The following is a 15,615-nucleotide window of genomic DNA, read 5'->3' as shown; positions in this document are numbered from 1 at the left end:
GTAAAATTACTTTGTCTATGCAGGATGGGAAAAAGAAATACCAGTCTGATGTATTTCATGTCCCGAACATCACCAAGAACCTGGTTTCTGTTGGTCAAATGGTTGAGCAGGGCTTGCAGGTTAGATTTAATCCTCATGGATGCTTTGTTGAGGATATGAAAAATAACGGTCGCTTGATAGCAAAAGGAAAGAAGAAGGGCAGGATGTTTACGTTGGATGCGGACATGCCTGAATTGAGTGCAGCAATGTTTGCACATGGGACCTGTGTAGTTGCCGATATTGATATCTGGCACAAACGCATTGGTCATGTTAATATACAGTGACTTAAATCAATGCAAGCCCAAAATATTGTTGCAAGATTGCCTAAATTCAAGGTTGCAAAAATGCACAAGGTTTGTGAAGCCTGTCAATTTGGGAAACAGGCAAGGAAACCTTTTCCTAGGCATGTTCAAGAGAGTAAAAAGCTATTGGAATTAATCCACTCTGATGTGTGGACTACTAAAGCTGCATCTATTGGAGGCTGTCACTATTTTGTCACATTTATTGATGATTTCAGCAAAAAACTTTGGGTGTATTTTATGAAAAAGAAAAGTGAAGTGTTTGGGCACTTCAAAGCTTTCAAAGCTATGGTTGAAAAAGAAACAGGCCTGCAAATAAAATGCCTAAGGTCAGATGGAGGGGGAGAGTACCTCTCAAATGAGTTTGCAAGGTTCTTGCAGGAGCATGGTATAAAGCAGCAATATTCATGCAGTCATACCCCATAGCAAAATGGAATTGCAGAAAGGAAAAACAGGCATATTGGAGAGGTATCTCGGGCTATGCTAAATGAAAAAGATCTACCAGATTATTATTGGGCTAAAGCAATTGCTACAGTAGTTTATATAATGAACAGGACTCCCACTACAGCAATACATGGCATGACGCCAGAGGAGATGTATACTAGTAGGAAACCAGATATTTCTCATTTGAAAATTTTTGGTTGCATTGTCTATATCCATGTGCCAGATGAGTTGAGGTCCAAGTTGGATCCAAAAGCTGAGAAGTGTGTCTTTATTGGTTATTCTCTGCAGCAAAAAGGTATAGATGCTATAACCCTTCTACACGTAAGTTCACAGTGAGTAGAGATGTTGTTTTTGATGAGATGAGCAAGTGGTATAAACCAGTAAATGTGATGATTGATGTAGATGCACAAAATGGTAATGCTGCACAGAATTCACAGCAGCAATCACAAAATATTAATGGACCTGGAGTGTCCTCTAGCAGTGGTTCACATACTTCGCCATGGACAGGCAGATTGAGATCAGGAGAATCTCCTCAAAGCAATGCAGATAGTGTTACGCAGGTACCACGAAAAGGAAAAGAGAAGGTAGATCAACCCATGTTTGATGTGAATGCAGGTCACTCTTATGTGGATGGTGAATCCAGTGGCTCAGAACAGAGCATTGATGATGAGTTGGGTATTCCTTCTGTTGTTACACCTGGAGTAAGGAAGACCAGGGATGTTTTGAGAGCACCTGGAAGTGAGCCTATTTTGTGCAGGTCTACCAAGGTTAGGTATCCTGTGGATAGGCTGAAATATGATGGATTTACAGCCATTCACTATGACTATACGGTCAAAGTGATACAGGAACCAGAACCCACTTCTTTTGAGCAAGCCATGGGAAATGAAAAATGGGAGAAAGCCATGGATGAAGAAATGGATGCCTTGGATGCTAATGCTACATGGGAATTGGTGGTTTTGCCTAAAGGCAAGAATGCAATTGGCTGTAAGTGGGTTTATAAGATCAAGCACAATGCAGATGGTTCTGTGAATAGATACAAGGCAAGATTAGTTGTCAAGGGGTATGCACAGACATATGGCATTGATTATGAAGAAACTTTCAGCCTGGTTGCAAGGATGGCAACCGTAAGAGCAGCCATTGCTATGGCTGCATCAAAGGGATGGTCTATACATCAGATGGATGTAAAGAATGCCTTCTTGCATGGTGATTTGCAAGAAGAGGTCTTTATGGAGCAGCCAACAGGTTATGTTCATGCTACTCATCCTGAGTTTGTTTGCAGGTTGAAGAAAGCCTTGTATGGCTTGAAGCAAGCACCTAGAGCATGGTCTGACAAGATAGGACAGTATCTTGTCACTATTGGCTTTCAGATTTCCAAGGCAGATTTCTCACTCTATGTGAGAAAAACAGAGAAAGGGATTATGCTGCTGGTCATTTATGTTGATGATTTGATCATCACAGGTGATAGTGATGAAGATATCCTTCATGTGAAAATGCTATTGAGGCAGAAGTTTGAGATGAAGGATTTGGGAGAGCTGCGTTATTTCTTGGGCATTGAGGTGATTAGATCACCAAGTGGGATACAGCTCTTACAGAGGCAGTATGGATTGGACATGCTGTCCAAATATGGGATGACAGGCTGTAAGCCTATTTTAGTTCCTTTGGAGCAGAATGTGAAGCTGAGCGCAGATGCAGGTGAGCTTCTGGAAGACCCTACTATGTACAGACGTATAGTAGGAAGTTTGATTTACATGACTATTACCAGGCCAGATTTGAGCTATGCTGTTGGGTTGGTAAGTCAGTTTATGCAGTCTCCAAGGAAACCGCATTTGGATGCGGCTAGACGCATACTCAGGTATGTGAAGTCCACATTGCAGTATGGACTATTTTATGAGGCTGGGGTTCAGATACAGTTGCATGGATACACTGATGCTGATTGGGCTGGTAGTATTTCTGATAGACGATCTACCAGTGGATATGTGTTCTCTTTTGGGAGTGCTGCAGTCACTTGGAGCAGCAAGAAACAGCCTATAGTTGCCTTGTCGAGCACAGAGGCTGAGTACAGGGGTGCAGCAATGGCTGCATGTGAGGTAGCTTGGTTGCATAAGCTACTCTATGATATGCATCAGTCTACAGATGGGCCAGTTGTCATTTATTGTGACAACATGAGCAGCATACACTTGGCAAAGAACCCAGTCTTTCATGCTAGAACAAAGCACATTGAGGTGCATTATCACTATGTGCGGGAGAAGGTGTTACTAAGTCTTATTGATCTAGTTTATGTCAGCACAGAGGATCAGGTAGCTGACATATTCATGAAAGCATATGGCGCAAAGAAGCTGCGCAAGTTCAGAGACCTGCTTTTGGTGTGCAGGATTTGGGATTGAGCTCGAGGGGGAGTGTTGAGATATCGAGCTCCACTCGCGAGATATGCCACGGTGACCGTTGTGTATTTATGTCACCGACTTGTTAGTAGCTGGAGATGCGGTTGGTACACCGCTGGATGATAGCTAACCTTATATACTCTAGTTTGTGGCTCAGTTAGTATGCCACCTTAGTCAGTTGAGTTTGGTTTGAGACCCACATATAGGGTTCTTCTATTTTCTTTGTACTAGAGTTCTTTTGGCTTACACAGCTAAGAAGAGGAAAACTGTTTTCAGCCTCCACCTTTTTGTGTATTCCCCCATTGTGCATGTGAGAAAGCCGCAAGTGAGACTCCTTCCCTCTCTCCCACTATCTTCACACCTTCCTCCCTTTCCCCTCCCTTCCCCTCTCCTCTTGCTTCCCCCCCCTCCCTTCCTCCCTCCCCTCCCGCTTCCCCTCCCTTCTTCTCCCACTTTCCCCTCCAAGCGGAGAGCTTTTTTGTTTTAGGCGGGGAGGGGGGCAGCGGTGAGGAGGAGGTGAGGGGATGAGAGGGGAGAGGGGAGGGGCAGGGAGGGGAGGGGGGAGGGAGGGAGGGGCGGGGAGGGGAGGTGAGAGGGGAGGGGCGGGGAGGCGGGAGGGGAGGGGAGGGGGAACAAACGGTAGGGTGGGGAGGAGGATGGGAGGGCGACACGAGGAGGCGGAGATGAGAGGGGAGACGAGAGGGGCGGGGAGGGGAGAGGCGAGGAGGCGGGAGGAGAGGGGAGGGGTGGGCAAACGAGAGAGAAGGGGAGGGGAGAGCGAGGGGACGAGCAGGGTGGGGAGAACCCCCCCTAACATGTTGCGTGCGCAACAGGTTGGCCCACAATGTTGCATGCCAACCTGTGGGCCAACCTGTTGCGCACGCAACAGGTTAGGGGGGTTGATCCCCTCCTCTCCTTAAGTGGGGGCCCTTCGGGGCTCCTAAAAAAAAATTGAAAAAAAAATGTAATTGATTCAGGTTAAAAAGTAAATAAATAAATAAATAAAATATTAAAAAATAAATTAAATTTTAAATATATAAATAAATAATTAAAACAAAAATAATAATTTAAAAAAAATAAAATAATTAAAATAATAATTTTAATTTAAAAATTAAAATTAAATAAATATTTAAATTTTAAAAAAAAAATTAGAAAAAATAAATTAAATTTTAAATATATAGATATATAAATAAATAAAATAAATATTTTTAAAAATCTAATAAAATTTTTAAGAAAATTAAATTAAACTCTTTTATCTATCTTCATAAAATATTTTGAATTAAATTATTTATGTAGAAAAATATTAGATTAAAAAATAGTATCTAGAAATATAAAAATATATTCAAACTTTTAAAATTTTAATTAATTTTTAATTTTTAATTTTTAAATATTGAATTAGCAATTTTTTTAATATTTTGAGTTTGAAAATCATTGTAATTGTCATTTTTTGTTTTTGATTGCTTTGCAGAAAACTATGGCTTCGAGTTTTGGTTCCAAGGTGTCTTTCAAATATCTTGAACATGCTTGGTATATTATGGAGTGCAAATCAAAGTATTTTTTGGTGATCACTGCCGAGAATGTATCAAGCATGAAATATTCTCTAGAGGTAGTAAGAAATGGTGGCATGGTCTCAACCATCAACATTAAACAAAACAATTTGATAGAAGTTGTGTGCAAAGGGAAGAATGGCGATGTGGTCTACAAGTTATGAGTTACGCACAAGAACTTCTTGAAGCCCTTACCAGATTCAATTGAGGGATCCCAAGAAATACTTAGTGCCTTGGAAGCATTGAAGAAAATGTGGGATGCATTTCCAAGTGGTGGTGTTGTACCTTCAGCAGTAGTAAGTATGCCATCTATAACATGTAACCCTCAAGTTGTACCACCAATATCTGTGGCGATAACTACGGTATCTCTGTCAAGAGTAACTACAATATCTTCAACAGTAACTACAGTATCTCCAACTGTACCTACACCATCGACTGCTACAACTATAGGAACAAGGAGTGATCATGAAGCAGATTCAAGTTCCACAACTATTCCCAAAAAGAGAGCAAAAATAACTCCTCCACGTGCAAATCGTTCAAGTGCAGGTTATTTAAAACTAGGCATAAAATTGGATAGTGATGATCAAGAGGATCCACAAGAAGAAGATACAAGTCTCACAGACTTTTCTATAAGTGTGGCTGACTTACATCCTCTAGAGGATGAGGGATACATTTGGGGATTTTCACAATTCAGCGTGGCCACAATGCTATTGATCGAGCTTCGTTGTTCACAAATCAGATAAGACATTTGCACGCAAATTGTATGAAGATATGAGGAAAACAAGAACTCTAGTTGCCACTAATATCACTCTTTGTCCTATGGTGTTTAAGATACTTCAAGAAGATGATCCTACATGGCCTATTGTCACATTTCAAAAGCATGTGGACTTTCTTAATGCTTTTGAGAACTTTAGAAGGAGTGACTTTGTTCGTGGAGAGTCTTTGTACCAAAGCCGATATGGGACTAACATCGAGAAGAGATACATTCTGGCAAAGAATAGATTCTTGGAAAGATGTAGGTCTGAGCCCATTGATGGGCAACACTTTTGTGAAGCTTAGAGGATCACCCTTGATGAGGGAAGAAAAGGAAACTTGCCATAGATTGAGTAGATGGAAAAGTTTCAACGAGTCATTTGTCATGTATGCATATTTAACAATGACTCGAAGTACATTCTAGAATCAGAAAGGCTGAATTCTACTACATTTAGGTTGGAAAAAAGCTCTTCTCTTTTTGAGATCCTAATAAAGGCAAGGGAGTTATGGGTGGGCTGTGAAAAGCCACAAACAGTGAAGGACAGGAGACCTACATCTGAGTACATGGCAAAGAGGACTCGGTTCTATAGATGCTTGAAATGTGTTGTAAGCAATACGCAAGGCATACCAAGTAATAAGGTTGAGGCAAAGGATTTGAACACCACCATTGCAAGATACAGGGATGTTACTTGCATTGTCTTCCATGAGGACTCAGTGTTTCAGAGCATGGTGGATGTTTGCCAAGCATATGAAGTAGGAAAGATATCCTTTGAGGCACCAGAGAACACTGCAACTCAGAGGAAAGAAATAATGAAATCGATGTCTATTGTTTGGTGGAGAGCATTAAGGTTTATTCTAGATGCAATAACAGAAGAAGTATGCAAGAAGATCCTAAGCGGTGACTGCTTCTTTGGAAAGAAGAGCAAGAATAGCAACTTGGATGAAGTGGTCACCCGAATGATTCAAAGTGAGGCTACTCTCTTGGCACTATTGTTTTTATTGAAATCTGATGATGAGTTAGCTAGCAAGTCAATTAATGTGGATAAGAAGAAAGCACTTAGCCTAGCTCAACTCCTTGATAAGACATGGGCTGGAAAGTGGTTGGCTTCAATGGATGTAGATGCCACACCAACAAAGGATCTAAGAGCTAAAATGCCAAAGGTTGTTGAGACAAAATAGATGGACATTAAGAAAAAGGCCTTGCAGTCCATTGCCCCAAGGTAGAGCAATTGGTGGTTTAGATGATGGTTCTCCATTCAACTTCTCCTATGATATCTTGCTATTAGAGAATGATACAAATTTTGTACACATCAATGGCATTGATACAAAGCATATCATAACAATGAGCGGTCATGCTTAGGAGAAGCCTTGTATTTTTCATAGATGAATTGCAAGACCTTGCAGTGTCCCGGATGGTTGAACTTGTGCGGTTTATCATAGAAGGTCCTATGGTAGATAAGAAAAGATCAACATTGACCCTATTCATGATGGAATCACAAAGGGATGCCTTGTATGCAAGTTTGACATCTGCATTTAGGTATTTACTTTCAAAAGTATACCATGGTATAGTCCTATGCAATCATATGACTGTCTTGGAAGGCATTGCCATTCAAGTGTTGTAGCCTTTCTTGATGTGCTTCTTATCCAGGGGTGGTGGAAATCTAATCAAAATTCCTTTAAGGACTCTCGAGCTTCGGTACTTTGAGGACAATAAGGTTAAACTTGATGCAACAATGATGGATTACAAAAAGCCGATGGGATGTGATACTAGAGATGACAAAGAATTTACTGAATTATGGGTAGAAAGTAGCATTGATCCACTTTGCACGCAAGTCCGTTTCAACTATTTTGAGGTGCGCACAAAGTATTGTCACCATCGGATATGATTTGCATAGTCGATCATGCATTATACGCCGTTTTTTCCCTAGTGATATGCACATCTGCAAAAAAACACACCTTTAGGTGTGTTATCTGACCAAGTACTTATCGGATGGGTGTGCCTCTCTGAGGACATTTCAATACCACCTAGGTTGCAGTGTAGGAAAAGTGTTGTGTCCATCAGATATCCTTTGCATGGTCGATCGAGCATTAAATACTATTTTTGCTCTAGTGTCATGCACATCCGTAAAAAAAACACGCTGCTAGGTATGTTATCCGATCAAGCACTTATGGGATGGGTGTGCCACTTTGCCTGTAAGTAAATTCCACCTAGTTTAAGGTGTGTGCAAAGTATTGTGCCCATCGGATATGCTTTGCATTGTCGATCAAGCATAAAACACCGTTTTTGCCTTAGTGTCATGCACAACCATGAAAAAACATGGTCCTAAGTCTATTAAAAATCAAACAAGTACTTATCGGATGGGGGCTCTAGTTTGTACGCAAGTCCGTTTTAACTAGGTTGAGATGTGTGCAAAGTATTGTCACCATCGGACATGCTCTGCATGGTCGATTACGCATTATACAACGTTATTCCCATAGTGATATGCACATGCACAAAAAAACATGCCCTTAGGTATGTTATCTAACCAAGTACATATCGGATGGGTGTTCCTCTTTGAGAAAATTTCAATACCACCTAGGTTAAGGTGTAGGAAGAGTATTGTGCCCATCGGATATGCTTTTCGATCGAGCATTAAATACCCATTTTGCCTTAGTGTCATGCACATCCGTAAAAAAACACGCTGCTAGGTGTGTTATCTGATCAAGTACTTATGCCATGGGAATGCCACTTTGCATGTAAGTCAAATCCACCTAGTTGAAGATGTGTGCAAAGTATTGTGCCCATCGAATATGCTTTGCATTGTCGATCAAGCATAAAACACCGTTTTTGCCTTTATGTCATGCACAACCATATAAAAACACAGTCGTAGGTGTGTTATTCAAATAAGTACTTATCGAATGGGGGCTCCACTTTGCACGCAAGTCCATTTCAACTACGTTGAGGGGCATGCAAAGTATTTTCACCATCCGATATGCTTTGCATGGTCGATCACGCATTATACACCATTTTTTCCCTAGTGATATGGACGTCCGCAAAAAAACACGCCCTTAGGTGTATTATCTGACCAAGTACTTATCGGATGGGTGTGCCTCTTTGAGAACATTTGAATGCCACCTAGATTGAGGCATACAAAAAGTGTTGTGCCCATCGGATATCCTTTGTATGGTCGATCGAGCATTAAATACTATTTTTGCTCTAGTGTCATGCACATCCGTAAAAAAACACGCTGCTAGGTATGTTATCCGATCAAGCACTTATGGGATGGGTGTGCCTCTTTGAGAACATTTCAATACCACCTAGGTTGCACTGTAGGAAAAGTGTTGTGCCCATCAGATATCCTTTGCATGGTTGATCGAGCATTAGATACTATTTTTGCTCTAGTGTCATGCACATCTGTAAAAAAATACACTGCTAGGTATATTATCCGATCAAGCACTTATGGGATGGGTGTGCCACTTTGCATGTAAGTCAATTCCACCTAGTTGAAGGTTTGTGCAAAGTATTGTGCCCATCGGATATGCTTTACATTGTTGATCAAGCATAAAACACCGTTTTTGCCTTAGTCAAGCACATTTGTAAAAAAACACGGTCCTAGGTGTGGTATCGGATCAAGTACTTATCTAACCGACACTGCACTTTTCATGCAGCTCAATAACACCTAGGTTGAGGTGGGTGCAAAGTATTGTGCCCATCGGATGTACTTTGCATGATATATCACGTATTAAACTTCGTTTGTGCCTCAATGTCATGCACAACCATAAAAAAACTCGCTTTTAGGTGTATTATCCGACCAACTGCTTATCAGATGGGTGTACCACTTTGCATGCAATGCAATACCACAATTTTTGAGACTCATGCAAAGTATTGTGCCCATGAGATATGCTTTGCATTGTCGAAAAAGCATTAAACACTATTTTGGCCTTAGTGTCATGCACAACCGTCAAAAAACGCAGTTCTAGATGTGTTATTCAACTAAGTACTTATGGGATGGCACGCCACTTTGCATGTAAGTCAATAATACCTAGGTTGAGATGTGTGCAAAGTATTGTGATGATCGCATATGCGTTGCATTGTCGATTAAGCATAAATTAGCGTTTTTGCCTTAGTGTCATGGACAACAACCAATAAAAAACATGGTCCTAGGTGTGATATTCTAAAAAGTACTTGTCAGATGGGGGAGCCACTTTGCAAGAAAGTAAATTTCAACTAGGTTGATGTGCGTGCATAGTATTGTGTCTATCGGTTATGCTTTGCATGGGGGATCACACATTATACACCTTTTTCCCCCTAGTGTTATGCACATCTGTCAAAGAACACACTCTTAATAGGTATATTATCATATCAAGTACTTATTGAATGGGCGTTCCACTTTGCATGGTATACCATACCACCGCTTTTGAGGCACGTGAAAAGTATTGTGCCCATCGGATATGCTTTACATGGTAGATTGAGTATTAAATACCGTTTTTGGCCTTGGTGTCATGTACAATCGTCAAAAAACACGATCGTAGGTGTATTTTTCAAATAAGTACTTATCGGATGGGGATGCCACTTTGCACACAAGTCAATAATACCTAGGTTGAGGAACGTGCAAAGTATTGTGTCCATTGGATATGCTTTGCATAGTCGATTGCACATTATACACCATTTTGTTCCTAGTGTTATGCACAATCGTCATAAAATATGTTTGGAGGAGTGTTATCCGAACAAGTACTTATGGGATGGGTGCACCACTTTGTATGCAAGTCAATAAGACCTAGATTGAGGTGTGTACAAAGTTTTGTGCCCATCGGAGAAATGTAGATGCGATAATATTAGAAAATTCTCCATATGTGTATATGTGTGTGTGTGTGTGGCAAACAATTTTGATACAACGAAGTAAACACCTAGTGCACAAATTATGCACTTCATACCTTGAGTAAATAAGCTTGTTGATGAGGATAAATATGCCCTTGAATAAAAGCACAGTTGTTGTATGACCACAATAGGATCGCTTTGACACCTGTGATTTTGCCCACATGTAAGTTTGCAAATAGTATAAAAAATCATATAATAATATATTAATAGTTTGCAAATGTGTATAGCAAGTGAGTAATGGGAAGTGGAAGTGGGAGTGAGGAGGGAGGAGTGGAATGGGAGAGGGAAGTAATAGGGGTGTATGATAATAAGTATAAAAAATAGTATAATAATATATTAATATTTTTCGAATGGCAAGTGAGTAATGGGAAGTGGAAGTGAGAGTGGGGAGGGAAGAATGGAATGGGAGAGGGGAAGGTAATAGGGGAGTAGGATAATAAGGGAGTGAAATGAGTGAGGGAAGTTAATAGGGGATGAAAAAGAGGAGGGTGAGATGGGGAAATATGGAATTTTGGGAAATGGGAGGAGTATGGGACGTGGTGGAAATGTGGGATGGGAGTGGTGGCAATGGGGGAGGAAGAAGAAATGGATGGGGGGAGGGCTAATGGAAGATTGGGATGAGGGATGGGGGTCCAATGGGAGAGGGGGAGTAATGGGAGCCAATGGGAGAGGGGAGGAATGGAAAGCCAATAGGAGAGGAGGAGGAAAACCTAATTTTTCTTATATATAGTCTTCCTTCTTCATTCATTCTCCCCTCATTTCATTCATTGAAGCAAGAAAGCAAGGACGATCAAGAAAGCAAGGAAGGAAGAGCAAGAAAGCAAGAAAGAGCAAACTTACAAACTTTTTCCAAGTACTTGCGAATTTTTTTAATTAATTCTTTATGTAGATTTTTTTTAAAAAATTTGAAGAGAGAGGAACTAGAGAGAGAAAGGTTCCTGCCAGGAGGGGAGGAGGAGAGGATGGAGGGGTGGGAGGGGAGGGAGGGGGAGGGGAGGGAGAGGCGGGGGCAGGATCAAGGGGGGGAGGAGGGGGGAGGGGAGCTAGGTAGGGAGGGGGGGGAGGGAGGGGCGGGGGCATGGGCGAGGTCGAGGGAGGGAGGGAGGGGGGGGGTTCTAATGGGGTTGAGGGAGGTAGGGAGGAGGGGGGGAGGGAAGGGCAGGGGCGGGGGGGGAGGGGGAGGGAGGGAGGGAGGGGGGGCAGGGGGGTCTTGGTAGGGAGGGAAGGGGGGGGCTGGTCTGGGGGGGCTGGTCTGGTGGGGGAGGGGGGGAGGGGGTCTGGCGGCCGTGGCTGCCAGAACCCCCTGGAGGGGGGAAGGGGGGCAAAACGGGGGGGGTCTGGCGGAAGGGGGGGAAAGGGGGGGGCCGCTAGACCGCCCTGGAGGGGGGAAAGGGGGGCGGGGAGGAAAGGGGGCCAGACCCCCCTGGAGGGGCGGAAGGGGTGGGGGAGGGAGGGAGGGAGGGAAGGGGGGGGTCTGGCGGTCGCGGCCGCCAGACCCCCTTGGAGGGGGGGAAGGGGGACAGAAGGGGGGGGTTTGGCGGCCGCGAGGGGGGGAAGGGGGGCGGTGTGATCGCCAGACCCCCCAGAAGGGGGGAAGGGGGCTGGGGGGGAAGGGGGGGCTAGCGGCCACGGCCACGGCCACCAGACCCCCTTGGAGGGAGGGAAGGGGGGTGGAAGGGGAGGTTTTGGCACCCACGATCGCCAGACCCCCCTGGAGGGGGGGAAGGGGAGCGGAAGGGGGGGGGTCTGGCAGCCGGGTGGTGCGACCGCTAGACCTCCCTGGAGGGGGGGGAAGGGGGGTGAAAGGGGGGGGTCTGGCGGCTGCGGCCGCCAGACCCCTTGGAGGGGGGGAGGGGGGAGGGAAGGGGGGGCGGGTCTGGTGGGGGAGGGAGGGAGGGGGGGGTCTGGTGGCTGCCAGACCCAGAGGGGGGGGAAGGGGGGCGGAAGGGGGGGGGTCTGGCGGCCGCGACCGCCAGAACCCCCTAGAGGGGGGGGAGGGGAGGGGAGGGGAGGGGGGGAGGGGAGGGGGCGGAAGCGGGGGGGGGTCTGGCAGCCACGGCCACCAGACCCGGAGGGGGGGAAGGGGGGCGGAAGGGGGGGTTTGGTAGTCGCGACCGCCTGAATCCCATGGAGGGGAGGGGGGGAGGGGGGGTCTGGCGGTCGCGATCACCAGGACCCCCTGGAGGGGGGGAAGGGGGGGTCAGGCGGTCACGGCTGCCAGAACCCCATGGAGGGGAGGGGGGGAGGGGGGGGTCTGGCGGCCGCGATCGCCAGGACCCCCTAGAGGGGGGGAAGGGGGAAAGAGGGGGGGAAGGGGGGCAGAAGCAGGGGGGAGGGGAGCCGGGTGGGGGAGGGAGGGAGGGAGGGGGGGGTCTAGTGGCCGCGGCCACCAGGACCCCCAGGAGGGGAGGGGGGGAAGGGGTCGAGGGGTCGACGGAGGGAAGGGGGGGAGGGGAGGGGGGGGAGGGGTTGAGGGGTCGAGGGAGGGAAGGGGGGGGGGGGGAGCGGAGGGGAGGGGGGGGGGAGTGGGAGCAGAGGGGAGGGAGGGGGGGAGCGGGAGCAGAGGGGAGGGAGGGGGGGAGCAGGAGCGGAGGGGGGGGGGGCGGAGGGGAGCAGAGGGGGGGGGGAGCAGGGCGAAGGGGAGGGGGGGGAGGGGAGTGGAGGGGAGGGGGGGGAGGGGTCGAGGGAGGGAGAGGGGGGGAGGGGGGGGGGGAGGGGAGCCGGGTGGGGGAGGGAGGGAGGGAGGGGGGGTCTGGCGGCCGCAGCCGCCAGAACCCAAGGAGGGGGGAGGGGAGAGGGGAGGAGGGGAGGTGGGGAGGGAGGGAGGGAGGGGCACGGGTGGGAGGGAGGGGCAAGGGCGGGGTCGAGAGGGGGGAGGGGAAGGGAGGGGCGGGGCCGGGGGGTCCCTTGGAGGAGCGGAGTGGAGGGAGGGGGAGGGGGGGGAGGGAGCGGGAGCGGGGGGAGGGGAAGGGAGGGGGAGGGGCGGGAGGGGGGGGAGCGGGAGCGGAGGGGAGGGGAAGGGAGGGGGTGGGGGGGGAGGGGCGGGAGGGGAGGGGAGGGGGGGCAGGGGTCGAGGGGGAGGGGGGGAGAGGGGGGGAGGGGTTCTGGCAGCAGAGGGAGGGGAGGGGAGGGGGGGAGGGCGGGGTCGAGGGAGGGAGGGAGGGGTGGAGGGGAGCGGAAGGAGAGAGAGGGGAGAGAGAGGGAGAGAGAGAGGGAGAGGAGAGGAGGGAGCTGAAGGAGAGAGAGGGGAGAGGAGGGAGGGGAGTGAGAGAGAGAGTGAGGGGAGGGAGAGAGAAAGAGAGAGAGAGAGAGTGAGGGGGGAAGGTATGGGAGAGAGAGAGAGAGTAAGGGAGAGAGAAACAAGGGAGTAGAGGGAGTAGAGGGAGAGAGGTTGAATTCTTACAAGAGTGACAAATAAGATTTGGCTTAGGAAAAGAATGAAAGGGACTTACTAGAAGAAAGTATCAAGAAGAATGTTGAACACAAATTTGAATTCTTACAACTAAGAGTAGAACTATCACGAGCAAGAGCGACAAATAAGATTCTTGCTCAAATAAGATTTGACTTACTATCACAAGCAAGAGCGACAAATAAGATTCTTGCTCAAATAAGATTACTATCACAAGCAAGAGCGACAAATAAGATTTGACTTACTATCATGAGCAAGAGCAACAAATAAGATTTGACTTACGAGAAGAATGAAAGGGACTTACAAGAAGAAAGTATCAAGAAGAATGTTGAACACAAATTTGAATTCAAAAGGAACGTACGAGAAGAAAGTATAAGAAGAATGTTGAACATAAATTTGAATTCAAATTTATAATGAATTAAAATTACCCTCTCTTTTTTAAAAATTCAAATTTATGCGTAGGAGGAGTGGGCTAGTTTTTCTTATATATACTCTTCTTTCCATTCATTCATTCTCACTCTCTCCTCATTTCATTGAAGCAACCAAGAGCTGAAGAGAAAGGATAAGCAGAGCCTTACTTTTTTCACTTTTTCCAGGTATTTGCATTCTTTTTCATTCGTCTTATAATTCTTTTTCTTTACTTACAATTCTTTTTCAATTAGTTTCTTGTTAAAGTTTTTGAGTTCTATTTCTTAAAATTTGTCTTGTAATTCTTTTTCTTTACTTACAATTCTTTTTCAATTAGTTTATTGTTAAAGTTTTTGAGGAGGGGGGTCTTTTAGAAGGCATTACAATTCTTTTTAAATTAGTTTCTTATTTGAGTTTTTGAGTTCTATTTTAATTAGTTTCTTATTTATATTTGAGTTTGTAAATTTGAGAAATCAGAGAGAATAGGGAGGGAGAGAAAGAGAGAGGAGAGAGGAGAGAGGGAAAGAGAGAAATTAAGAGAGAGAAGAGGGGCTCTTGCCGGCCGTGGCCGCCAAAGGGAGAGAGAGAATAGAAATGAGAGAGAGAATGAGAAATGAGAGGAGTAGGGAGGGAGAGAAAGAGAGAGAGGAGAGAGGGAGAGAGAGAGAGAGATTCATAGAGAGACGAGGGGCTCCTTAAATGAGAGAGAAGAGTAGAGAGGGAAAGAAAGAGAGAGGAGAGAGGGGGAGAGAGATTAAGAGAGAGAAGAGGGTCTCGTGGCGGCCGTGGCTGCTTGAGGAAGGGAGAGAGTAGGGAGAGAGAGGGAGAGAGAGAGAAAGAGAGAGAGGGAGAGAGAGAGAAAGAGAGAGAGAGAGGGAAAGAGAGAGAGGGAAAGAGAGAGAGGGAGAGAGAGAGAAAGAGAGAGAGGGAGAGAGAGGAAGAGAGAGAGATGTTTATCAGAATGAAACGTGGCGAGAGGAGAGAGGGAAAGAGAGAAATTAAGAGAGAGAAGAGGGGCTCTTCGGGGCCGTGGCCGCCAAAGGGAGAGAGAGAATGAGAAATGAGATAGAAGAGTAGAGAGGGAGAGAGACAAGACATTAAGAGAGAGAAGAGGGGCTCCTTAAATGAGAGAGAAGAGTAGGGAAGGAAAGAAAGAGAGAGCTGAGACGTGGCCACGAAAGGGAGAGAGAGAATGAGAAATGAGAGAGAAGAGTAGGGAGGGAGAGAAAGAGAGAGAGGGAGAGAGAGAATGAGAAATGAGAGAGAAAAGAGTAGGGAGGGAGAGAAAGAGACAGAGGGAGAGAGACAAGAGATTAAGAGAGAGAAGAGGGGCTCCTTAAATGAGAGAGAAGAGTAGGGAGGGAAAGAAAGAGAGAGCTGAGAGAGGGAGAGAGAGAAGAGAGTCTCCTCGCGGCAATGAGAGAGAAGAGTAGGGAGGGAAAGAAAGAGAGGGAGGGAGAGGGAGAGAGAGAGAGAT

Source organism: Dipteris shenzhenensis, chromosome 20 (genome assembly GCF_047967505.1).
Source record: "Dipteris shenzhenensis isolate YYH24624 ecotype China chromosome 20, Dip_SZ_1.0, whole genome shotgun sequence".
Lineage (NCBI taxonomy): Eukaryota > Viridiplantae > Streptophyta > Polypodiopsida > Gleicheniales > Dipteridaceae > Dipteris > Dipteris shenzhenensis.
The sequence above is the reverse complement of the archived record's forward strand: the minus strand, read 5'-3'. Positions refer to the sequence as shown.